The following is a 27,692-nucleotide window of genomic DNA, read 5'->3' on the forward strand; positions in this document are numbered from 1 at the left end:
ATCAAAATGAGATATAGTGTGCACAGAGTCCAGGGGTTCCCCAATATGTTTTTACAGAGGCAATCATAGATAATTACTAATGCTCTATTTGTGGTAGTGTGTTTGAGCAGTTAGGCTTATCAGAGCGTAGTGTTAAGCATTTGTTTTGCACACACTATCAATAGAAGAAACACACACTCAATGACTTAACTTCAGACCAATAGGATTTTATATAGAAAAATATATTTTTGTTACTTTATTACTAGAACCACAAGACTCAGTTCAGAAGTAAATACTGTTGCAGGTGAGTACTTAGCATAGACATCAATGTAACTTTGTGTTCGATGGCATCTGTCGCTGTAGATACACATGTTGTGCATAGCCCGCCATCTGGTGTTGGGTCGGAGTGTTACAAGTTGTTTTTCTTCGAAGAAGTCTTTCGAGTCACAGGACCGAGGGACTCCTCCTCTTTGTCTCCATTGCGCATGGGCGTCGACTCCATCTTCGATTGTTTTCTTTCCGCCATCGGGTTCGGACGTGTTCCTTTCGCTCCGGGTTTCGGAACGGAAAGTTAGCTCAAAATCGGAAAATTACGTCGGTATTGTTGCGTTCGGGATCGGGTTAGATAGCATCGACATCGCATCGATACAATAACATCTCCGTTGCCCTTCGGGGTAGTTTTCGATCCCCCGTCGGGGCCTGGTCGGCCCGACCGCGTGTGACATCGACGCTGATGGAACGGACCCCGTTCCGTTTCTGTCCTAAATGCCACAACAAATACCCATATACAGACCAACATTCGGTCTGTAACCTGTGCCTGTCGCCCGAGCACAGGGAAGAAACTTGTGAGGCCTGTCGTGCGTTCCGGTCCCGAAAAACGCTCCGTGACCGCCGAGCCAGAAGACTGCAAATGGCGTCCACGCCGACAGGACACCAAGGTTTCGAGGAACAAGAAGAAGTAGAAGCCTTCTCGATCCATGAATCGGACTCGGACGAATTCGACGACCATGAAACAGTGAGTAAGACGTCGAAGATAGCACATAAGAAAACTAACAAGGCCCAGGGGACGCCACTGCCGTCAGGCCATGGCTCAACCCATAAACTCGGTGACCGACCATCGGCACCGAAGAAGGCCGAAATAGTGCCAAGATCGTCCGACTCGGGTCGAGACACAGGCACCCAGCCATCTCGGGACCGAGATAGTGCTGCCGGCAAAGATCGACGCCAAGATAGCGGAGCCGAAGCTGCTCGACGCAGAGACAGCGGCACTGAGGAGGATCGACGCCGAGAGGGGCCGGCTCCGAAAAAGAGGAAAGTCGCCTCGGAGCCGAAAAAGAGCGTGGACATGGTTTCGGTGCCAAAACGACCCGCAACCGAGCCAACTACCGGTTCCTATTCAGAGGAACAATCACTGTCCTCTCAGATGCGAAAGCATAGATTCGAAGAGGAATTACAATCCACCGAGGTGGACCACACTCAAAAAAGGATTTTTATACAGAGTGGAACAGTGAAAATAAGCACCCTTCCCCCTATTAAGAGGAAGAGGAGACTGGAGTTCCAACAAGAACAAACACCACAAACAAAACTGGTGAAGAAGGTAACTCCGCCACCCTCTCCTCCACCTGTGGCTACCATTTCACCAGCACAGACTCCGTCACATTCACCGGCTCACACCACCTTAAGCCAAGGTGACCAGGACCAAGATGCTTGGGACTTATACGACGCCCCAGTGTCGGACAACAGTCCTGAGGCGTATCCTACAAAGCCCTCACCACCAGAAGACAGCACAGCATATTCACAAGTGGTGGCTAGAGCAGCAGAGTTCCACAACGTGTCTCTACACTCAGAGCCTGTCGAAGATGACTTCCTCTTCAACACCCTCTCTTCCACACATAGCACCTACCAAAGCTTGCCTATGCTCCCAGGAATGCTAAGGCACACAAAGGACATATTCAAAGAGCCTGTCAAAAGTAGGGCAATAACACCGAGGGTGGAAAAAAAATATAAAGCACCTCCCTCAGTCCCAGCTTTCATCACCTCACAACTGCCACCAGATTTGGTTGTGGTAGGGGCGGCTCGCAAGAGAGCAAACTCCCACACATCAGGCGATGCACCTCCCCCAGATAAGGAGAGCCGAAAGTTCGATGCAGCCGGTAAAAGGGTCGCAGTACAGGCTGCAAACCAGTGGCGCATCGCAAACTCTCAAGCGTTCCTAGCGCGATATGACAGAGCCCACTGGGATGAGATGCAACACCTCATTGAGCATCTACCCACAGAACTACGAAAGAGGGCGAAACAAGTGGTTGAGGAGGGCCAAAACATCTCCAATAACCAGATACGCTCCTCTATGGACGCAGCGGACACAGCAGCAAGAACGGTTAACACAGCAGTAACCATCCGAAGGCACGCGTGGCTACGAACATCTGGTTTTAAACCAGAGATACAGCAGGCGGTGCTCAATATGCCATTCAATGAGCAACATTTGTTCGGACCTGAAGTGGACACGGCAATTGAGAAGCTAAAAAAGGACACTGACACTGCAAAAGCCATGGGCGCACTCTACTCCCCGCAGAGCAGAGGCACTTTCAACACCTTCCGCAAGACAACCTTTAGAGGGGGGTTTCGGAGTCAATCCACACAACCCAGTACCTCACAGTCAACACCGTCCACCTACCAGGGACAGTACCAAAGGGGAGGTTTTCGGGGCCAATACAGAGGGGGACAATTCCCTAGAAGCAGGGGAAAATTTCAAGGCCCCAAAACACCTACAAACAAACAGTGACTCACACGTCACTCATCCCCTCCACACAACACCAGTGGGGGGAAGAATAAGTCAGTATTACCAAGAGTGGGAAAACATAACAACAGACACTTGGGTCTTAGCAATTATCCAACATGGTTATTGCATAGAATTTCTACAAATCCCTCCAAACATACCACCAAAGGCACAAAATATATCAAAACAACATTCGGACCTTCTAGAAATAGAAGTTCAAGCATTACTGCAAAAGAACGCAATAGAACTGGTACCAGATACACAAACAAATACAGGGGTATAATCACTGTACTTTCTAATACCAAAGAAGGACAAAACACTGAGACCAATCCTAGACCTCAGAACACTAAACACATACATCAAATCAAAACACTTTCACATGGTCACGCTACAGGAAGTGTTACCATTGCTAAAGCAACAAGATTACATGACAACCTTAGATCTCAAAGACGCGTATTTCCACATACCAATACATCCGTCGCACAGGAAATACCTAAGGTTCGTATTCAAAGGAATACATTACCAATTCAAAGTATTGCCCTTCGGTTTAACAACTGCACCAAGAGTCTTCACAAAGTGCCTAGCAGTAGTGGCTGCACACATCAGAAGGCAGCAAATACACGTATTCCCGTATCTAGACGACTGGCTAATCAAGACCGACTCACTGACAAGGTGCTCACACCACACAGATCAGGTCATACAAACCCTCTACAAACTCGGTTTCACCATCAACTATGCGAAATCACACATTCTGCCGTGCAAGGTACAACAATACCTAGGAGCGACAATAGATACAACAAAGGGAATAGCCACTCCAAGTCCACAAAGGGTTCAAAATTTCCAAAAGATTATACAACGCATGTATCCAACACAAAGAATACAGGCGAAGATATTACAACTCCTAGGCATGATGTCCTCATGCATAGCCATTGTCCCACACGCAAGGTTGCACATGCGGCCCTTACAACAGTGCCTAGCATCACAATGGTCACAAGCACAGGGTCAGCTTCTAGATCTGGTGTTGATAGACCGCCTAACATACCTCTCGCTTCTATGGTGGAACAATATAAATTTAAACAAAGGGCGGCCTTTCCAAGACCCAGTGCCACAATACGTGATAACAACAGATGCTTCCATGACAGGGTGGGGAGCACACCTCAATCAACACAGCATACAAGGACAATGGGACGTACATCAAAGAAAGCGGCATATAAATCACCTCAAACTACTGGCAGTTTTCCAAGCATTAAAAGCTTTTCAACCAATCATAACTCACAAATACATTCTTGTCAAAACAGACAACATGACAACAATGTATTATCTAAACAAACATGGGGGGACACACTCGACACAGCTGTGCCTTCTGGCACAAAAAATATGGCAATGGGCAATTCACAACCACATTCGCCTAATAGCACAGTTTATTCCAGGGATCCAGAATCAACTTGCAGACAATCTCTCTCGAGATCACCAACAGGTCCACGAGTGGGAAATTCACCCCCAAATTCTAAACACTTACTTCAAACGTTGGGGAACACCTCAAATAGACTTATTTGTAACAAAGGAGAACGCAAAATGCCAAAACTTTGCGTCCAGATACCCACACAGGCAGTCTCAAGGCAATGCCCTATGGATGAACTGGTCAGGGATATTTGCGTACGCTTTTCCCCCTCTCCCTCTCCTTCCATATCTAGTAAACAAATTGAGTCAAAACAAACTCAAACTCATACTGATAGCACCAACGTGGGCAAGGCAACCATGGTACACAACACTGCTAGACCTATCAGTAGTACCCCACGTCAAGTTGCCCAACAGGCCAGATCTGTTAACACAACACAAACAACAGATCAGGCATCCAAACCCAGCATCGCTGAATCTAGCAATCTGGCTCCTGAAATCCTAGAATTCGGACACTTAAACCTCACACTAGAATGTATGGAAGTCATAAAGCAAGCCAGAAGACCATCCACTAGACACTGCTATGCAAGCAAATGGAAAAGGTTTGTTTGCTACTGCCATCATAATCAAATTCAACCATTACACGCATCTCTAAAAGATGTAGTGGGTTACTTACTACACTTACAAAAATCGAACCTGGCCTTCTCTTCCATTAAAATACACCTAGCAGCAATATCTGCATACCTGCAGATTACCCATTCAACTTCACTATTTAGGATACCTGTCATTAAAGCGTTTATGGAAGGCCTCAAAAGAATTATACCACCAAGGACACCACCCGTTCCTTCATGGAACCTCAACATCGTCTTAACAAGACTCATGGGTCCACCCTTTGAACCTATGCACTCTTGCGAAATACAATTCCTAACATGGAAAGTTGCATTTCTCATCGCCATCACATCTCTAAGAAGAGTAAGTGAAATTCAGGCGTTTACAATACAAGAACCTTTTATCCAACTACACAAAAATAAAGTAGTCCTAAGGACCAATCCTAAATTTTTGCCAAAGGTTATTTCACCGTTCCACCTAAATCAAACGGTAGAGCTACCAGTGTTCTTCCCACAGCCAGATTCCATAGCTGAAAGGGCACTACATACATTAGACGTCAAAAGAGCACTAATGTACTACATCGACAGAACTAAAAACATCAGAAAAACTAAACAACTGTTTATTGCATTTCAAAAACCTCACGCAGGAAACCCAATATCGAAACAGGGTATAGCCAGATGGATAGTTAAGTGCATCCAAATCTGCTACCTTAAAGCAAAAAGACAACTGCCCATTACACCAAGGGCACACTCAACCAGAAAGAAAGGCGCTACCATGGCCTTCCTAGGGAATATTCCAATGCACGAAATATGTAAGGCAGCCACATGGTCTACGCCTCACACATTTACCAAGCACTACTGTGTAGACGTGCTATCAGCACAACAAGCCACAGTAGGTCAAGCCGGACTAAGAACCTTATTTCAGACTACTTCCACTCCTACAGGCTGAGCCACCGCTTTTGGGGAGATAACTGCTTACTAGTCTATGCACAACATGTGTATCTACAGCGACAGATGCCATCGAACTGAAAATGTCACTTACCCAGTGTACATCTGTTCGTGGCATCAGTCGCTGAAGATTCACATGTGCCCACCCACCTCCCCGGGAGCCTGTAGCCGTTTGGAAGTTAGCTTCAACTTTGTACATTTGTAAATATATTAAATCTTAAATAGGTACATACTTATTCACTCCATTGCATGGGCACTATTACTAACAAACAACTCCTACCTCACCCTCTGCGGGGAAAACAATGGAAGATGGAGTCGACGCCCATGCGCAATGGAGACAAAGAGGAGGAGTCCCTCGGTCCCGTGACTCGAAAGACTTCTTCGAAGAAAAACAACTTGTAACACTCCGACCCAACACCAGATGGCGGGCTATGCACAACATGTGAATCTTCAGCGACTGATGCCACGAACAGATGTACACTGGGTAAGTGACATTTTCATTACCTTTAGTCAAGTAAACAGTTTTTAAGAAAACAGAATATCTTTCTTAAAAGTGGAACATAGTGCATTTTCAGAACAGTTCCCGGGGGAAGAAAATCAAGTACACGTTTAGAGGTAAGTACATGACTTACAGTTCCAGTCTCCGGGTTATAGATAGTCAACCGTTGGGGGTTCAAGTCAACCCCAAACACCCATCATCAATGCAGCACGGGGCTGGCCGGGTGCAGAGGTCAAAGTTGAGCAATTTTAACGTGGGCTCCTGTGGAGACAGGGGATACTCGGAATTCGGTCTGTCAGCAGGTAAGTACCTGCGGCTTGGAGGACAGACCGGGGGGGGGGGGGGGGATTAGAGGAGCACTGGTGGGGCCCTAAGTAGGCACCAATCCCACACCACCAGCGACACTGGATTTCCAATTAAACTCTGAGTGGACCCCGGAGATCACCTAGGTGCTGCAGGTGAGGTCATGGCAGGTGGGGGTGTGGGGAGGGGTAGGGTCTTAGGCACACGACCGGTCAGACAGGAAAGAGAGCCACCTGTCGATCGTCGCTGCATCGGGTGTCGATTTCTCCAAGTCTTGGGTGCTGCGGGTGCAGTGTGTCTTTGGTGTTGGTTATCTTCGTCCAGGACCGTTGCGGTCAGGGGGGTCCTTGGGATTCCCTCTACAGGTGTCGTGGAGGGGTGGAGAGGTCAACCTAGGGTGGGCACTTGGTCGCCGTCACCTGGATTCTGACCGTGGGTGTCTGGTGCAGAGTGATTAGGACTCACGCTTCTGGAGTGAGGTGGGTTTCCTTTAGAACAGTTTTCTTCTTTGGACAAGGCCGCTGTCCATTGGAGTTCTTGATCCTCCGTGATGCAAGCAGTCCTCTGAAAAACCTCCAGAGTTCGCTGGACCTGCAGGGCGCGTCACCTTTCTTCTTCAGGTTCTTTGAAGCAGGAGGCAGGCTGGTAGGGGTGGGGCCAAGTCAATTGTTGTCTCCTTTCCTTCTCTGCTGAGGTTTCATTTAAGCAGTCCTTCGTCTTCTTGTGAGGCCGTCAGGACTCTGACTAGCTTGGTTCAGGGAGCCCTTAAATCCAAGATTTAGGGGCGTTTTCAGAGTTAGAGAGCAGTAGCCAATGGCTACTGTCCCTCGGGGTAGCTACACCCTCCTGGTGCCCCATTGGAGAGGGGGGCACATTCATATCCCTATTGGCCCTGATCCTCCAAACCAAGATGGAGGGGGTCACTTCAGCTCTGGAGATCTTAGGGTTGGTCCTGGCTGTGAAGTGGTCCTTGCTGAGGTGGTGACTCCTTGTTTCTCCTAATTATCCCTCTGGACTTGCCACCAAAAGTGTCCTGGGGCTGGGCATCTCCGCTAGCTGGAGTGCCCTTGGGCATTGTAACACAAAGCCTAAGCCTATGAGACTCACCGCTAGGTGTTACAGTTCCTGCAGGGGGGGAGGTGTGAAGCACCTCCACTGAGTGCAGGCTTGGTTTCTGGCCTCAGAGAGCACAAAGGCTCTCACCACCACCCCCCACTCCCCCACGGGTCAGAAACTCGTCTGCTAGTGGCAGGGTGGCACAGACCAGTCAGTCCTATACTAGAGGATTGTGTAAAATACAGGGACCATCTCTAAGATGCCCTCTGTGTGCATTCTTTTAATAAATCCAACACTGGAATCAGTGTGGGTTTATTGCTCTGAGACGTTTGATACCAAACTTCCCAGTATTCAGTGTAGCCATTATGGAACTGTGGAGTTCATCTTGACAAACTCACAGACCATATATTTAATATGGCCACACTGTACTTACAATGTCTAAGAATGGACTTAGATACTGTGGGTCAGTGGTTCCTAACCTTTTGACTTCTTTGGACCCCCACTTTATCATTACTGGAGCCCGGGGACCCCCCACTGAATCTTTATTGGAATTTGGGGACCCCCACCACCACTAAGTCATTAATAAAAGCTAGGGACCTAATCTGTTAATAATATTTAATTTTCTAAGCAGTCCCAGACCCCCCTGAGGAGGCTTCGTGGACCCCCTGGGGTCTCTGGACCACAGGTTGGGAACCACTGCTGTAGGGGCATATTGCTCATGCTGCTATGCCCTCATCTGTGGTATAGTGCACCCTGCTTTAGGGCTTTAAGGCCTGCTAGAGGGGTGACTTACTTATGCCGCAGGCAGTATTTTGTGTGCATGGCACCCTGAGGGGAATGCCATGTCAACTTTGTGTGTGTTGGTGGGGAGAAAAAGGAAATCTGCAGTGGCAGTGTGCATGTGTTAGATGAGGGGTCCCTTAGGGTGGCACAAAACATGCTGCAGCCCTTAGGAACCTTCCCTGGTCACAGGGCCCTTGGTACCACTGGTATCTTTTACAAGGGACTTATCTGTGTGCCAATTGTGGGAACAATGGTACATTTTTAGAGAGAGAAAACTGGTGCTGGGGACCGGTTAGCAGGGTCCTAGCACATTCGCAGTGAAGTCAGCATCAATATAAGGCAAAAAGTGGGGGTTAACTGCTACAAGAGCCATTTTCATACACTATTGCTTCCTGAATCAGCTCAGACACCTGATCATCTCTTGATGTGGGGCCACACTTTTACTTCACTGAAAAGGGCGCGTCACAGAAATACCATCAACCAGCACTGCCACTGGCTTCAGCACCATTTAAAAGTCAAATAAGGGGTCCCTGAATTGATGAGGAGAGAGAACCAGGGAATCAAATACAATTAAGAAACAAGAGCAACTCTCCTACATTCATATAAATAACAATAAATATAAATAATACTAATGAACAGAAAAAAACTTCAACTTTATTATAATATTAAGACAAAGCTAAAATATAAAATACAGAATCTTCCTGCATGAGCCATGAATTTGAATCCTGTGAGAGCGCACCCCATGTCTCGCTATAACATTACCAATGTGCAGCCCTGTTTTGAAGATGAATCCTTTAGGGCTCAGTTCTCAGTGTCCTCATTTTACCTGAATGAGGGCCATTTCAGCCTCTGCTCCATTTTTGAAGAGGATGATAAAGAGGAATCGGCCACCCTTCTACCGCTTTGTACTGATGCTCGCATTCTGATCTACAGAATGGCAGTGGACTTGTCAATCAGCCCTCTGATTCTCGATATGGTCCTCCTTTATTGTGCATCATTTGCAGTATCCGTTCATATCTCTGGATAAGAACACCTTCATCCTACAACGGAAGCAAAACCCGATTTGCTCATGGACATCCTCTAGTTGGAGCCCTTTACTTCTGAGTCTCTATTACCCTTTACATGGCTCTATTGGATCCCAGCTTGCTTGTTTAGTCAGTGCTCTTTTCTGCAACAGTTGTGAACCACCCAGATGCCACAAGCATGCACCTGGAGACCAATAGTTTTTCATGCAGCATCCTACCCTTGGCAAGCTTCTACTACCAAGGTTAATCTTTATTCCTTTACTTTTTCTTTGGACTGGGATGCAAAGGAGAGCAATGCAACGGACAAGAAAGTGTTTTCTTTGGATAATTTGGCACTCCATTCATTGAATACCTTTTGCCTTCTGGTCTATTATTGCCACATTCTTGGGAACGTGACGAAGAAGGTTCTGCCTGCATTTCTGGAGGATCTCAGTTCAAGATTTCCAGGACACGGCCAGTCAAATCTTATGGTTCTATAGACTCAGCTGTGGAGTCACCAATGTGGTCATCCACAGACATGCCTTGATGCACTCTTCAAGATTTTCAGAGTTGTCTAGGCTTCCTTAAGGGATATGCCCTTTGATGGAGCCCAACTCCTTAAAGCCAGTTCTGCTGTGGTGAAACTTAAGCACAGCCAGTCTTCCCCACCTCAGGAGTTTCACTAGAGAGATCAGATGTTTCAAAGTTACTCAGAAGGTCTGTCCTTCTATCAAGGTCAACATGCGCTGGCCCTCCAGAAGTCTACTGAGAACTTTTTGCCCCTAGTTGAACAAAAGCCCCCAGTGAAGAGACCGATTTGCCACTTCCTGACTCAATGATGTTTGATATTTGCGGACCAATGGGTCCTTCAGTCATCCAAGTCTGATTTGTGTAGCCTTTCTGGGTGTTCATAATTGGATGTGCCTCTTTCAACAGATCATGCCTAATTCTTTTCCAGGGTCTCCCTGGTGTTGCTTGTCTAAAGCACAATCAAGAAGGGGCTCGAAGCAGAGCGTGAACTTGTTACTCCCTTTACATGGTGGTCCACAAAAAGGATGGAGGCCTGCGGCTGTACCTCCAAGTATTGAACTGATTGTTCCGTAAGGAGAAATTAATGTTTAAAACCTTTTTTAATTCTTGTTATCTTTGGATTACAAGGACTGGATGGTGTCATTCGATCTGCACTATGCATACTTTAATATACTGTTCTTGTGTCTGAAAAATACCTTTACTTAGTGATGGGCCTGGCTCACTTTTAATTCACAGCCCTCCCTCAAGGCAATGTCTGTGGTTGCAGTTCCTCTTAGCAGGTCAGTAATATACATGTTCTTATCCCTGAACAACTGCCTTTTGAAGGCAAGGTCACCTCAGCTGCTCTCAGAGCACCTTTGGGGTATGATGTCTCTGCTTTTTGATCCACAGTGCTCTATCGACAAGTACAGATGCTACCTCAAGTCCACATAGAGAAGTGTTCATTGGAGGTGTCACAGATGCAGGCATTTTTGAAGGCTTTTTGTCTCTGCAGGGAATCCGGGTAATTCAGGATATGATCCTCATGTTTTTGGTGAGAGATATTCAAGCTTTGAAGGTTTTAAGACTTCTAGATATGTTATTTTGTTAATCTGCCAGAAGATTTTCGCTCTTGGTTGATACCATAAAAACTTCATTACAAGTTGCAGCTTAGTTTTTGGCCCTGGATCTTTAATTTTTTTGGGGCAACAAGCAATCTCTATATATTCCTGTGACCAGGACAGTCTGAGAAACATAGCAGTATGTCAGTTGTGTTAATGGTATCATGGAAAATGTCATTTTCTACTGATTTTCAATATTATTTTTTTATTTCAACTTATTTTTTTTTTTTGAGAGAGACATGCGCAATCTGCACTAATGATCCCTTGCTGAATTCGGAATTTAGTCTAGTATTCAGAAATGTATAGCTTTGCAGGTGGTTCACCCAGTGGTTTAACATATTTTTCCACTGCAACTAGGCTGAAACCAAAAAAAAATAGCAAAAATGGGGCTACCAGGTAGAACTAAAAAATTGTGGTAAAAAGTAGCTTTGCAGCATGAATCCTTTTCTGGATTCACATGCTGTGCATTATTCATGCATTATTTCTCCATCGAGTGGTTGGGTCAGGAATTGTTTGTTTCCCTGTTTTTTTGGGTGGAGCATAGCCGCGCTCAAGCACTGCTTTTCCGAAGTGTTTGTATCTGTGTGGGCTTTTAACCACCCGTACGGCACGCCCATCACGATCACTCGTTCATGAGCTTGCCTTTCAAAAATCCTTTGTTATCATTGGCAAATGCCTTACGGTTGTCCCTCCCTGGGGCACCTTGGACATTGATCCTGTTACATGGATAATTGCACAATTGCACATATGCAGATACGTTTGACTGCAAGCAAACTTTTTACTTTTGTCTCTCCTTTCCGCTTATTCTCATGGCGGCTGTGGCCCTTGATATTGGCTCATTTATTTTTATAAACAATCCTGGCCTATACACAGACAGCCAAGGTCGGGATCACCAAGTATTAACCTTGTTTCAACACATGCATTTCACTGATAACCTCTTGTTATTTGATACCCATGTTTCACTTGCACAAAGTACTTTGTGATCATCTTGTCCATAAAGGCCTTTATAATCAAACTTCATATAATATGTATTAGTTCTATTTTGTTTTTATTTCTTAAAGCACTCTAAAATAGATAAAAAACATAAAAATGTAGTGCGCAGAACAAAGAGACCACAAAGTGGCAACAAGCAAAAAATAATGGCTAAATGAAGATTTCTTCCAGGTACATGAAATAGTAATATAGGTAGCAAATAAACACATTTAAAAACAATGCTGAAAAAATGAAATTGAAACTGCAGCGAGTATGGCTACTAACTCCTTTCACAGAGCTTGCAATTTGTTTTTGTTTTCATTCTAGGGAAAATTGTGGGAATCACATGGAAGACCAAATGGAATAAAGGTATAAGAGTTTAGAAACTCGGGGTGATTAAAAAAAGATATAGGAGTAGATATTTCCATCCTGTGAATGAAGGCATATGGGGCCAGATGTAGCAAAGGGTTTTTCCCATTCTGTGTCAATGGGAAAATGTGTTTGTGCATATGGCCCATGGTTCCTTCATTTCACCTATGTTTATAATTACTAGATGTCCCTGGGGCACACCTTTTTCAGTCCTCGATTTTCCTTTTGTGATTCGTTACTTGCCGCTTTGCTAGTGTAATTGAACCCAAAAAATACAACCCTCTAGTATCTTTTTTTTTTTATTTTCTTTTTTTTTTAACCTTTTTTTTATATGCCATAAACAAACATAGTAATATTTGACACTGACAGAGCACACAATTCCGAAGTCAGTGTTTCATATATGAGATTGAGCTGACAATTTGAAAACCAACCAGATTAATCAATGTGTCTGCAGTATTTCATTTGTAAAAAAGAAAAAAGTGCTGGGGCCCTTGTCTGGAGACCTCTACAGCCGGCACCACCCATTGCTTCTGTGAGCGTTATCAATGACATTTCAGAATTTGTATGCATTTAAAATGACTAGTACCAGCCAACCAAGCTATTCACTATTCTTATAGATTTGGTGGCAAGTATCAGTCATTTTAATGTATACAACCTCATTAAACAACTGTTGTGTTAATTACAAAATTAGACAAGTAGTGCCATGTGGGTGACTGTCCTAAGTCGATTTTAGCCACAAAGTGGGTGGTGTCGTGTTTTTCTGCTACTTTGTGGGTGGTGCTTCAATTTTGCGTGTGTGGATTTTAGTCCATGTTCTGCCAACTTCATCTCTCAAGGGCACAGGGACTGGATAGGGCACCAGTTGGCAGGGCAGGAGTCTCAGCAGAGAGTCCAGTTGCTGGAAGAGTAAGCCTTTGATGGCCCTGAGACTTCAAAACAAGAGGAAAGCTCAGTCCAAGCCCTTGGAGATTTTTCAGAAGCAGAAATATACCACAAAGTCCAGTCTTTGTTGTCTCTTCAACTGCAGGCCAACCCAGTAAAGCTCAGTCACAGGTAAGGGGGGCAGTACTCCTCCTCCAGCTCTTCAGCTCTTCTCCTTGGCAGAGGTTCCTCTTGATTCCAGCAGTGATCTAAAAATCTGGGGTTTTGGGTCCACTACTTATACTCCTTTCTGCCTTTTTAAAGTAGGCAAACTTCAAAGGAAAGTATCTGTTGTTCACAAGATCCTGCCTTCCCCAGGGCTAGCTCCAGACTCATACCAGGGAATTGGAGGCTGCATTGTGTGAGGGCAGGCACAGTCCATTCAAGTGTAAATGACCACTCCTCCCTCCACTCTAGCTCAGATGGCCCATCAGGATATGCAGGCTGCACCCCAGATCCCTTTGTGCCACTGTCTAGAGGGGATTCACAAGCAGCCCAATTGTCAGTCTGACCCAGAAAGGGAATACACAAGCAGGCAGAGTCACAGAATGGTTTAAGCAAGAAAATACCCACCTTCTAAAAGTGGCATTTTCAAACAGACAATTTAAAAAACAACTTTACCAAAAGATGTATTTTTAAATTGTGAGTTCAGACACCCCAGACTCCCTATTCCTATCTGTTCTCAAAGGGAAACTGCAAGGATATTTAAAGGCAGCCCCATGTTAACGTATGAGAGAGATAGGCCTTGCAACTGTGAAAAACGAATTTGGCAGTATTTCATTATTAGGACATGTAAAACACTACAGTACATGCTGCACCTTTTAACATACACTGCACCCTGCCCATTAGGAGTGCCTTACATAAAGGGAAGGTTTAGGCCTGACAAGTAGGTGCACTTGCCAGGTCGAATTGGCAGTTTAAAACTGCCCAATAGACACTGCAGTGGTAGGTCTAAACCAGGTTTACAGGGCTACTTATGTGGGTGGCACAACCAGTGCTGTAGGCCCTCTAGTTGATTTACAGGCCCTGGTCACCTCTAGCGCACTGTACTAGGGACATACAAGTAAATCATATGTGGCAATCCTGGAAAAGCCAATTACACCTACATTTTACAAAGGGAGCACCTGCACTTTAGCACTGGCCAGCAGTGGTAAAGCGCTCAGAGTAGCAAAAACAGAGTCCAGCACACAGTCAAAATAAGGGAAGCAGTGGCAAAAAAGACAGGGGAGGCCACACCAAGGATGCCAGGTCTAACAGTCTGTAATTCAGGAAAGGGGAGAAGTCCCCCCAGATGTCTCCCAATATTGATATCCCAATCATATTCCACTGTTGCCTGCATTCCAACCCCTGTAAGGCTCCCAGTGTGGCTGAGTTCCGTAATGGAGTTTCTATCATTAGCCGTCCCTGCCATCTCATCTTTTGTGGATCCTTTCCATATTTTTATTACTAGGTCCATCGGTGGAAGGGTGTTAGAGTGGCTCTGCTCATCCTAAAACCTTTTTAAGTGTCCTTGGGTGGGGAGGGTGGGGCGGGGTTGGGCGTCAGTCTCCTACTATCTTCAACCTTCAGTGGGGCAAAGGCCCAATCATTGACATCCTGCAGTTGGGCTACTCTGTAATGCAAACATAAGTCTCCTTCATATGGGTTTCTAGTCAGCGTTTGCAGGGCAATGTGGGTGGTCTTACCATCCCACAGCAGGGATCTGGTCACCGCATCTGCAGATTTAAAGAACTCATCTACTCCCATATTACTCTTACCAGCAAATGAACAGCCCTGGAGTCAACTGGGATACCAATCCATTTTTAACATCCCACACACAGACATGCTGACCCTGCTCATCAATGTTTAGCTACCTATTGTTCATAAAGATATCAACAGGTCGGTTGATATACCTGAAAATATAAAAACGTAATATTGACTGAGTCAATATTGCAAGTGGCTTGGTACATGTATCAAGATACCCTATAATAACATAGCTAAATCTGTGTGTTAGCCGAGATGCCAACAATATTAATAGACGTTGTGGTGCATAGCTCAAGATACCAAACGTTATTGATAAGTCAATCAAGCCTGCTTTGAGACACCTGATTTCTATATTATATTGGTACGTGGATAAAGATACCCAATAACTCAGCTAAAGCGTATTCATATATCAGCTAACATATGTTGGAGTGAATTAAGATCCTCAGCACAACAGCGATAAACACATGTGTGATGGTAGAACTATCTGATAGAGACTTCTAGTTGCAGATTCCTTACTTTAGATTCCTTACCTTAGAATTGTTCCCCAGGTATCAGACTGGATCTAGAGATTGTTTCTTCAAGCAGTACCCTTGCGCGTCGGTAGACTCTGCGGGTGTCGTTGGCGTTGTACACGCCGTGATGACGTCGGGAGAAGTACATAGATGCTGCCTCAGCGCATTGACATCAGTTCTTTTCTTTCCATGCCACGCGCTGATCCGGAGAGAGCTCCCCTGGTCTCTTTTTGACTGAGTTTGACCATTCTGTCGAGGTTTTTGGTCAGTTTTTGGTACATCAAGATGTCCCAGAAGACCAGTTCAAGCTGGGCGAGGACTGTCTCTGCATGATGTCAGTGACGGATCCGCATCGGCTCTTTTTGTGGTGCTTGGTGCGCGACCACGACCCGAAGTCGTGCTCCGAGTGCTGAAGGCCTTGCACTTGAATCGAGACCACTCGCAGAGCCACCACCATTATTCCTCAAAGTCTTCGGGCACAAGTAGGAAGAAATAGAAGCAGTCCCGTCACCCTTTGACTTCACCCCGTCACTCGTCTGATGCGGCGTGGGAGGAGCGTCGATACTCAAGGCCTCCTTCTTCGGAAACTGCTTCTGGGTCTGCTCTGCGTTTCCCCGAATTTCCGGGAGCCGGAGAAACCCCTGCCCAATTAAAGGAGCTTTATGGGCAGGCTGACCCAGATACGGCACCTTTGGGTCCCAGGGGGTCGGTCGGGGGCCCTCAGGTTCCGCATCGGCAGCTTCGGCTCTGCCACCGAGGTCCCCTATGGATCTGCACCAACTCCGGTCATACCACTGAGACCTTCCCCCGCCGCTGGTTCGATTTGTCAACGCTCCCAACGTCGGTAGTGTCCACAATCAACATCGACCCGATCCGATGCCACCTCTGTCTTCAATGGGGCCTACTCAACCCTGGTCGGATTTGGACCGTTTACCTTATGGGTACGAATTCGGGGAAGGATTAAAGGGGTACCTGGGCCCTTATGAATACCAGGGTGACCCCACTTTGGACTGGGCAAAGGAGTTGGGCGAGGCCAGTGGCCCGGACACTTCTCCAGAGGCTGACATGCTGTTTCCTCCTACCGTGGCTGCGGCGAAGGTAGCGACTTATTGTATGGTGGTCAGTAGAGCGGCTGAGGTCCTTCGCCTTGAGCTGCCTACTGTACAGGTCAGGTCAAATCTAATGACAGCGGTGCTTCAGCCAGGGGCTTCCACATCTAAGCCCCTTTTGCTATTCAATGAGACCCTCACCGATGTCCTCTTGGGTACTTGGTCCAGGCCCAACAAGGGGCCCCTGTAAACAGGACTATCGCATGCCGTCATCGGCCAGCCCTGAACAACTGTAAATTCCTGTCCCAACGCCTGAGAGTCTTGTCATCCAGGCTTCCTTTTCCTCAGGCGCATTCCCATCCGCACCACCACATAGGGGAAGAAGATGTTTTTTTCCTCCAGTCTCGTGCCACGGTCTGTGAACACGCAAGCCTTTTAGGACGCTATACCCACTCTCTGTGGGATATGGTCGCGCAAGTTCTGCCGCAGATACCGGAGGAAGCCCGTGCTATAGTCTCCCAAGCTGTCACTGATGGGAGATATGCGGTGAAGTTCATGATCCGATGTGGGCTGGACATGGCCAACTCTCTGGGCAGATCGGTTGCTAAGACGGTGGCCTTGAGATGCCACGCCTGGTTGTATACTGATTTTTCGGGCGATGTCCAACAGTCTCTTATGGACAAACCCTTTGAAGGTGTTCCTGTCTCTTTGGAGACAAGGTGGACTCAGCCTTGGAGAGGTTCAGTGAGTCCCGGGCTACGACTCAGTTCCTTAGCCTTTCCGCTGCCCCTCACCCCCAACAGTCTGCCTTTCGTGGCCACGGAGGGGGCTCCCTGTCACATCCCCAACCCAGCTACCCTGCCACCCACGCTGTCCAGCCGCTGCGTGGCCAGATACGTGGAATCCCATGTGGGCGTGGGGCAGGGAACCAGATGGCTGCTCAGTCCACCCCTGTTCCCACTGCAGCCTCCAAACCCTCCTAGTCCGTCCCCTCACGCCGATCCAATTGGCAGCAGAATTCACCATCACCTCCCCCACTGGGAATCCATCACTACGGAGAGGTGGGTTTCGCAGATAGTTCGAAAAGGGTATTCCCTCCCCTTCTAATCTGCCCCACTAGCCATGCCTCCATCAGTCAGCCATCTTCCGGAGGATCATTTGGCACTTCTCCGCCGGGAAGTCGCAGCTCTCTTGGTCAAGGGAGCCATAGAGAAGGTCCCTGTCCCAGAAGTTGATCATGACTGTTATTCCTGCTACTTTGTAATGCCTAAAAAGCACAAGGGCTTACGTCCTATCCTAGACCTTCAGGACCTCAATTACTTCCTCAAGAAGGAGAAATTCAAAATGCTCACCCTGGCTCAGGTCCTGTCTGCCTTAGACCTAGGAGACTAGATGGTAGCATTGGACTTGCAGGATGCTTATTTCCACATTCCCATCCTTCCTGCCCAGACACCTGCGATTCGTGGTAGGTCACAAGCACTATCAGTTTACCATGCTCCCCTTCGGCCTTACCAGTGCTACTCAAGTGTACACAAAAGTGATGGCGGTGGGTGTAGCTCATCTGGGCAGGTTAGGGATCTCCGTCTTCACCTACCTTGAAGACTGGCTGTTGAAAGCAGACTCGTCCCTGAAAGTAGTCTCCCACCTTCAGACTGCGGCGAGCCTCCTGCACACGATGGGGTTCACTATCAACATGCCGAAGTCACACCTGGCTCCCTCATACACTCCCTTTCATCGGAGCTGTTCTGGACACAGTGCAGTTTCGGACTTATCCTCCCGAAAAGCAAGTCCAAGATATTCGGGCTATGATTCCGATCTTTCAGCCTCTGTCTTCAGTTTCGGTGAGACTGACTCTGAGGCTGCTGGGCCTCATGGCCTCCTGCATACTACTAGTAACAAATGCCAGATGGCACATGCAGGCTCTGCAGTGGGACTTGAAGTTCTAGTGGGCGCATCATAGGGAAGCCTCTCTGGCATGGTCCTTATCTTGGAGGGGACTGAGAAAGACCTACAGTGGTGGCTTTCGAAACCGCACTGGGTCCACGGCAGATTCCCTCTCCCTTCCCCAGCCAGATCTATCCATAGTGACAGATCAGTCACTTCTGGGTTGTGGTGCCCACATGGGAGAGGCGGAGATCAGAGGCCTCTCGTCTCCGGCGAAGTCTGGGCTCCATATCAATCTTCTGAAGCTCCGGGTGATTAGGCCTGCGTTGAAAGCATTTCTTCCTTCTCTCAAGGGGAAATTACTGCAAGTGTTCATGGACAACACAACCGCCGTGTGGTACTGCAACAAACAGGGCGGGTAGGGTCCTTGACCCTTTGTCAGAAGGCACTACGCCTCTGGACATGGCTGGAACATCAGGGCATTACCCTGGTGGTTCAGCATCTGGCAGGGTCTCTGAATGCCAGAGCGGATGAAATTAGCTGTTGTTTCATCAGTGGGAAGAGCCTTGGCTAGATCTGTTCGCCTACGCAGAGAACGTGTAATGTCAGCTGTTTTGCGCCTTTTCAAGTCGGCACTCACTTGGAGATGCTTTTCATCTCGAGTGGAACTCCGGCCTCCTTTATGCCTTTCCGCCTATACCACTTCTGCGTAGAGTTCTCAAGAAGATCAGGTACGGCCGGGCCCAAGGTATCTTGGTGGCTCCAGACTGGGCACAGAGAGTATGGTATCCAGAGCTATTGAGCATGGCCACCGATACTCCACTCGGACTGCCTCTTCAGGCGGATCTTCTGTTGCAGCAACAGGAGACGGTTCTCCACTGAACCTGTCTAATCTCCGCCTTCATGTGTTGGAGATTGAGTGGCGGCAGTTGATGACTTTTGATCTTCCACCCGACGTCTGTGATGTTATCTTGGCAGCCAGGCATCCCTCCACCAAAATGGTATATGCCTGTTGTTGGCATAAATTTGTGGCATGGTGTACCAACAAATCTGTTGATCCCCTCTCTGCTGCTCTATCTGAAGCTCTTTTGTTTTATTCTTTGTTTGGCCCAGCAGGGCTCTGCTTTGGGCACCTTTAAAGGGTATTTATCGGCCATTTCTGCCTTTCTTAGGCTACCTGATCAGCCCTCACTCTTTAAGTCTCCTATTGTCAATCGATTCCTTAAAGGTCTTACCCATTTATTTCCTCTCAATTTATCATGCCTCTGTGGACCTCAATCTTGTCCTTATTTACTTAATGTGTACTCCCTTTGAGCCAATGCACAATTGCCCTTTACGGCTCCTCACTTTCAAAACTGTCTTTCTTGTTGCCATCACTTCTGCTTGCAGAGTGAGTGAGCTTCAAGCAGACGTGCAGAAACAGCCCACAAAGGATCGGACATATAAATCCTCGAGGGGTACGCGAGAAGAAACGCGTGGCGAAGAAAGCAACAAAGGTTGTCAAAGAGACCTGAGAAGATAAAGACTGTTGAAAACCTTGGAGACTAACATTCCTGGGAGAGTCGCTCAAGCCAGCCTGACATCCAAGAAAACAATGATTGAGGGTCAGCCGTGAACAGAAGAGGCCCATGGGTCCCAACCCAGGGATGCCAATTAAGGCAGACCGCTGAAATTGACGAAAACCACCACGGCTTGAGAGGGCCCGAAAGAAACTTTGAGAACATCAGAGGAAGAGCCACATACTCCGAAAAAGAGAACATCTTTGCAGGAGATTGAAAGGGTATTAGAGGTGGAGAAGAAGAGACTAAGATTAGAGGCAGAAATGGCGGTGGTCCTTCGACTCAAGGAGGCGTTCAACAATGCACTAAAGAAATTCAGGATTCCTAGTATGTCCCCCACCACCACAGATCTCGAAGAGGAAGAGCCTGCTTTAGAAGCCCTGGTGACACCAGAACCTTACGAAGAGGAGGCAGAGGAAGAATTCTACAACATAGAATTCTTCACTAGACCATATTTTTAAATAATTGTTCTGTGGTTTTGTCATTGTCCAGCATGGTAAACCTGCAAAACATTCCCCATTGCAGATTTTTCACTTTTACAAAGTTCCCATGAATGTGTGACAAACTAGATTTAGCGCGTCAATCGCTATTCTTAGTCTTTAACTAGTTTTAATGTTATACCCTGCTGTGTAAATACACTTCAAAGTTGGTCATTATATGAAGTCCAAAAGCAGCAGCTGGATCTTAACTGTTGATAAAATCTGATACTTTGTACCCAATAAGTGTCTTGAGACAGAGTGCTTCAGTTGTATAGGTGTTAACCAATTGTACACCATTTTTTATTTTTACTGCTATGTGCAATGACAAACTGCGTAAAGCATCATTTACAAAGGACACTTTACGCGAGTATGATTTCTGCAGTGTATGGGGGTGCAAATTGTGACCGAGATTTATACAAAATGTTGGTGCCATCCATTCAATCCAGATAGAGGTGCACTTGGTCATTTGAAAGTTAGATGGAACAAAATCCTTCAGTAGTGGACTTGCTGTGCTGGTGTCCGCTTGGTATCACGTGAAACGTGTTTCCCAGTTTAAATTAAAATCAAAATGATGTTGTACAACGTTTTCCCTTTTAAGGGCAAACTGATGGGCATAAATGTATAATGCATCCCCTTCAAAACTCATATGAGACTTCACATGCATCATTCCAAGGGTAGCTATGCAACAATTGGTCACAAGCCATCAGGAGTTAGGAGAATCTAGTGGTGTAACAACCAAGGTACAGAAAGAGGTACAATGGTGGTCATCCAAAGACAGCAGACATCTCTGTAATTAGGTCTGTGACTCAAGTTTTTACAGCTGTGCTTCACAGCTTTGTCTTTACGGGTTTTAAGGATTTTTATTGATTTTTGGACATAGTTAATGCTTGAAACTATTTTGAAGGGTCTATATGCAATTTGGTCCTCCTGCGTTTCGTGGGAGCTTCGTTCTGACTTTCAGGCCCTTGTTCAGTGGCCTCGGTCAGTAGAACAAGTTTTCTTATGTTTTTATTCTTTATTTGCCCTCCCCCCCCCCTTTTCCGTCACCTCTTTCTGTGCCTGCTTCTTTGACCTTGACGGTGTCTGTTGTCTGCCATTTTTCTTGGTAATTGCCTACTGGGCAGTTGCCATTTTTCCGCCCTTACCGAGTGCACATTTGGTAGCCGCCATTTTGAAAGGTTTGCGTTCTAGTCGCCGCCCTTTCTACATTTGGCTCCACATAAGGAGCGCGATGCTGCGGTCGCGCCAAAGGAGCGCCTAAGGCAAGCCCGTCTGCACGCGCCCGGCTGGGCCCCGGGTCTACACCCCTTATCCACTTCAGGCGAAAGGGGCTTTTTCACTCCTCTGATGCCCTTTACTCGCTTAGGCCGCCCTCCTCCAAAGAATGTCATTCCTGTTTAGAACCAAGCAATGCTAAGTGGTCTTGTTCTTCCTGCCATTGGTCCCCCCATCCTGGATTGACTGTGGGCCCATTGTCCAAGGAAGGTCCACATAGTGTTTTTCTACTTTTAAATTGTCGTTCTTTGTCGGCTCTTAAACTTGACATCTTCTCCTAAGGGATGTTACTCCAACGGTCTTGTTTCTGACTGAAACATAGCTGCATGAGGGGTCTTCGCCTGATATAACCTTGGTGTTACCCCAAGGATACCTAATAACCAGGGTAGGCAGATCTACCTCAAAGGGGGGGTGGAATTGGTATTATCTATAAGGAATCAATTAAGCTTACCTCTTGGCCCCTTCAGCTAACCGACTGTGAAAGCATGTTCTTTTCCATGTCACTAAATTCCCAATTTACATTGTCTGGAGCCTTAGTTTATCGCCCTCCTGGCCCTTCGGATAATTTTTACACTCTCTTGGATCAGCTTTCTGAATTAATTTGTAGAAAAGCCAGTTTTACTATTTTAGGTGATTATAACATTCATGTAGACAGCTTAGCACACAGCACAAATCCTTCTTACTGAAGTGGCTACATTGGAACTGATCAGAGGCCCCACCCGTGACAAAGGGCACACCATTGATTTAGTCCTTAGTAATCTAGCAGGTTTAGCCTCCATGCCTCCTCTCCTCTGGGATGGTCTGCATGTGGTAGAGATAGCTAGATTTAAAGAAACTAAGAAGTGGTCTGACAGTCTGTCAGTCCAACTTTTCATGTGCTGGCATAAACTCAACACCAGCGATTAGATCAGTACCTTGGAAAGTCGTAAACCCTTCATCCATGATAGGAAGGGCATCGGGTTAGAATCATTCAGTGAATGGACCAGTGAGTGCTTAGACATCATACTCCCCTACAGTACAAAATGTGGCGCCCCGTGGTTTACTCCTCACCTACAAAATCTTAAAAGGAAATGTAGATGTCTGGAAAGAAGTTGGAGAAAATCCTCTGATATTGCACTAAAGGAAGAATACAGGAAGGCTATTTGATTTTATCACACTGAAATCAAATCAACACAAAGTATGTACTATGCCACTAGAATTGAACAGTCTTCCACGCCCGATGGTGAATTAATCAAAGCCTCTCAAGAGCATAGTAATGATTTGGCAATGTTTTTTCACCAAAAAAGTGTCTATCTATTTGAACCTTTCAAACAGTATGCTCTACTCCCAGGTTGCAGTAGATCACCGCTATAATTGCGCTGCTACTATTTCGCAATTTTCCCCTCTCTCCTCAAGTCAGGATCCCTACTTGACCCTGCTCCTCCTTTGGTATTGGCCCTTGGGGCGCCAGTCGTCGTTCCTGTACTGACTGAACTGTTAAATTCCTCAGTATCTAGGAGCATAGTTCCTGATCAGTGGAAACATGCCCTAGTCACACCCCTGCTGAAACAACACATTAAGGCTCAACTTTCGACATTTCTTGGGGATCATAACATTCTTAATCCTACCTAGATGGGCTTTAGACCTCTCCACAGCACTGAATCCGCTATGATTGCCGTCATGGAAGAGGCCAGGAATTGTATGGATCAGGGATGTGTGACGGCGATTGTTCTCCTCGACCTTAGTGCTGCCTTCGATACAGTCGACCGCCATTTACTTCTTCAGAGGATGAGGGAAATTGGAGTCGCGGAAGGGGCACCAAATTGGCTCGCATCGTTTTGGGGGGGGGGGAGAGCAGGCAATCATTTCAGGTTCTTGACTGTTCTTACCTCTCCAGTTGAATTAAAAGTAGCTGTGGTGTGCCGCAGGGCTCTTCCCTTAGTACTAATTTATTTAATATCTGTATGGCCCCCTTTGCTCAGATAATGGAGCTTTCGGGCTTTCACTAGTTTCGTATGCAGATGACACCCAGCTAGTGGTTTCGTTTTCTACTAATTCTGGTACCGATGGGCTCTCATTGTCTCTGACTACAGGCAGTGTCAAGATGGATGACTGAAAGTATGCTCCAACTAAATAGACACAAAACCAAGGTAATGATACTGGGACAATGCACCCGTCCGGGCATGAATCCCTCGTTGCTTAGTTCCTTGGGGGAGTTGCCTCCTCCGAAGGATTATATTAAAAGATTAGGAGTCTGGTTAGATCCCCGACTTACTTTGGAACATAAAGCTAACAAAATTTCTTCAACTTGCTTCGGTTTAATGAGGCTTTTAAGGAAGGTTTTTACAATTCTTCCGTTCTTGGCCAAAAGACTCATTATCCAGGCTCCTATTATCTCTCGATTGGACTATGGCAATGGATTATTTCTAGGTTCCCCATATTATGTGAAAAGGAAGTTGCAGATGGTTCAAAACCCCGCGGCTCATCTTCTTTTGGAGATACTTAGGAATGCTTCTGATAAATCTGCCCTCCTCTCTTCACTGGCTCCCAGTGGAACAGCGCATATAGTTCAAAACATTGTGCTGTATCCACAGGGCCTTATATAATAAAGGTCCTCCTCTTTTAAGGACCCTTGGATCTTTTTATATACAGGTCAGAGATCTCAGGTCTGCATCAGCGGCGCAGGCCATTATACCTAGAGTAAAACTATCAAGATGGGGAGATACTACGATGGCATATCTCGGAACTAAAATGTGGAATTCTCCTCCCCTTAGCCTTCGGCTAACCAGTCATGACCTTAACTTCTGGAAAGCACTCAAAACCTAGCTGTTTTAGGGCCTGTTTCTCAGACATTGTCGCAGAGGTTTGTGTTTAGCGATGGGAGGGCTTCGGGTAGCCATGCGCTATACAAGTAACTTAACATAACATAACCCAGAGGAGACCTTTCAAGACAACAACTCCATTGGTGACCTTTACAAGAGGCGTCTCACAAGGGTTGGGGAGCTCATACAGGCAACTTAAGAATTCGGGGCCAACGGAGCAACACAGATTCAATAAAGCACATCAGTGTCCTAGAGTTGAAGACAGTGCTTCTGGCTCTGAAAGTCTTCCAAACAAATAACAGGGAAAACTATACTGATCCAGACAGTACAACAACGTTTTACCTGAACAAACAAAGGTGCACAAAGTCATTCACTCTGATCAAACTGGCACCCAATATGGAAATGAGCGATACCACAGAGTATCAGCTTACAGACGATTCGCCTGCCAGCGAAGGACAACATAGAGGGAGACAGACTGAGCAGACAGGAAAACAACTCACACAAATGGTAATTAAAACACAGTCTAGTGAAGATCTTCAGGCTATGGGGAACAACAAAAATCGACCTGTTTGCAACAGCAGAACACCACCGATCAGAAGGGAATGCCCTGTCACTGTCGCCCATTTCCCTAATACCAAAGGTACTGGAGAAGGCCAGACAACCGGGGACGGATCTCATTCTAATGGCCCCACAGTGGGCCAGACAGACCTGGTACTTGTACCCACTTGAACTGTCCAAAGGACAGATGATCAAAATCAAAGAACAGCAGGACCTTCTCACAATGCAGAAGGGGCAGGTGTTCCACCAGGAACCAACACTCAATCTAGTAGCTGTACGCCTGAATACATAGAATTCGGACACCTAAACTTGCCATCTAGAACCATGGAAATACTAAAAGAGGCAAGAAAAACGGTAACAAGGCACTGGTTTGCAACAAATTGGAAAAGGTATGTTCTATGGCGCACAAAGAACAATGCCTTTTAGACAATATATATACAGGAAACTGTGCTAACCTATCTCACCCATCGACTGGTCAGTGGGATTAACTATTCATCTCTTGGTAGCAATTGTAGTCTGCACCATGGGACCATCATGTAAAAGTTTGTTTCACATCACCTGTGATAAAAAGGTTCCTAGAGGGGTTCCAAAATAATTGCTTCCCCAAGGAAGGCACCAGCCCCAATGTGAAGCTTAAATACGTTAACACAGTTAACGTAAAAATCATTTGAGCCAATGCATAAAGCAGTACGCCGTTATACCACACTACATACTGCCTTCCTGATAGCAATCCCATTGCTATGTAAAGTAAGGAGTCTTCTGGCACTAACAATACATGAACAATACATAAAGATTCACAAAGACAGGTAGTCTTAAGAACAAACCCTCAGTTCCTACCTAAGGTGTTGAGCAAATTTCATGTCAATCAAAGCATTCAGTTACCAGTGTTCTTTAAGAACCCACAGACGCAACTGGAAAGAACATTACATATCCTTGATATAAGAAGACAACTAATATATTACCTACAAGAGACCAAACCGTTTCATAAGGGGAACCATTTGTTTGTTTCCTAAGCCAAATCCGGCAAGTGGTCACCCATTCTAAAAGAAACAATCACACTATGGATTGTGGAAACAATACAAACATTCTCCTCCTTAGCGGGGAAATCTCTACCCTGTTGCCCTAAGGCACGCTTAAGAAGAAAGAAGGGTGCTACTTTAGCATTTATGACGAATGTGCCCGTAGACACTGTCTGCGCAGCAGCAATATGGGCATCCCTCCACACATTAACTAAGCATTATTGTTTGGACATACAAATGCATAAGGAAGCTCATGTGGTACAGAAATTATTACAGCACCTGTCTGCAAGCTCATGCTAATTTCACCCCAAGCAACCCAAGGTGGGGGAAACCGGTACATAATCTAATGCACAGCATGTGAATCCAGGAAAGCATTCATGCTGCAAAAACAAAATGGTTACTTACCAGTAGGAGTAGTTTTGTAGTCTGAAGAGTCTTCTGGATTCACATGCAACCCACCCACTTCCCCAGAAATGAGAACAAGACAAACCGGTGGGAAAGAGGTCATATATAAGGATAAACTGTCCTTAATTTTTTTTTAGAGAAAACGGAAAACAAAGAAGAAAAAAGAATCTGAAGATGGCTACGACGCACAGGAACTTCAGGGTCGCCGCCTGACGTCACACAGGGGACAGACTTAGCACCAAAAGGTGGTCAATGGCGCCTGGGAGACGAAAAAACATAAGGAAACAAACAGTCCTGGACCCAACCACTAGATGGCGGAATAATGCACAGCATGTGAATCCAGAAAACTCTTCAGGCTGCAAAACTACTCCTTCTGGTAAGTAACCATTTCATTTTCCATTACAACTCTTCTTGTTCCTGAAAGATGGTGATCTTAGCACTGCAAACCTTTACTTGATGACCTTGTTTAAATAAAATAGTTTTTGCACAACACTTTTTCAATTTTTCCAACATTAGACGAACTATAACAGCATTTTTTTTTCTTTCTCAGTCCCTTGCAGAGGAATCCACAATTATTGGGTATTCTTTAGAATCCCAAAAATGTTTGGGTGGGGAGTAGTATGCATGCTTGACTTGGATACCGTTTGTGGAAAAATAGTTATAAAACCTAAGCGCAAAGTGCCCAACCATCAACAAAAAAGTGCTCAGCAGTGGTGTGGTTTACTCAGTCCTCCTTTATCCATGAAGGAAACAGCAGTTCAGAAACTAATTGTATTCTGATGGCATGCCCTCTGTCGTGTTATAACTTCCATATGTAATTCCATAACTCAGACCCATTCATCAAATTTATTTTTTTGGGGGGGGTAGGGGGTGTTGCTTGGTACAATTTCCAAAGGTGAGGAATAAGCTATTTTACTTTGGTATTACACTTTTTGGTGAATACTTTTATCTACCATAGTATTATTCTATATGACCTTCAACAATTATCACCGTTACAGCCATCTCCCAGAAAACAAATGTAATGTCCCACTTCCTGAAAGAAGGCTGCAGGACCAGAAACATTGTAGGAGTAATTTCAGCTCCCTGAGAAAAATGATCACATGTTGATATCTTGGCAGTCTTGGTGATGTGGCATATGTATTGGTGCTAAACTTGGTTGTT

At 46.0% G+C, this 27,692-nt stretch overlaps 1 protein-coding gene across 6 annotated transcripts in view; it reads left to right on the top strand.

Moving 5' to 3' along the window:
• VRK1 (VRK serine/threonine kinase 1) overlaps window positions 1-27,692 on the top strand; it is a 224,657-nt gene that overhangs the window by 189,476 nt on the left and 7,489 nt on the right. The gene's annotated exons all lie outside the window — the stretch shown is intronic.

Source organism: Pleurodeles waltl, chromosome 9 (genome assembly GCF_031143425.1).
Source record: "Pleurodeles waltl isolate 20211129_DDA chromosome 9, aPleWal1.hap1.20221129, whole genome shotgun sequence".
Lineage (NCBI taxonomy): Eukaryota > Metazoa > Chordata > Amphibia > Caudata > Salamandridae > Pleurodeles > Pleurodeles waltl.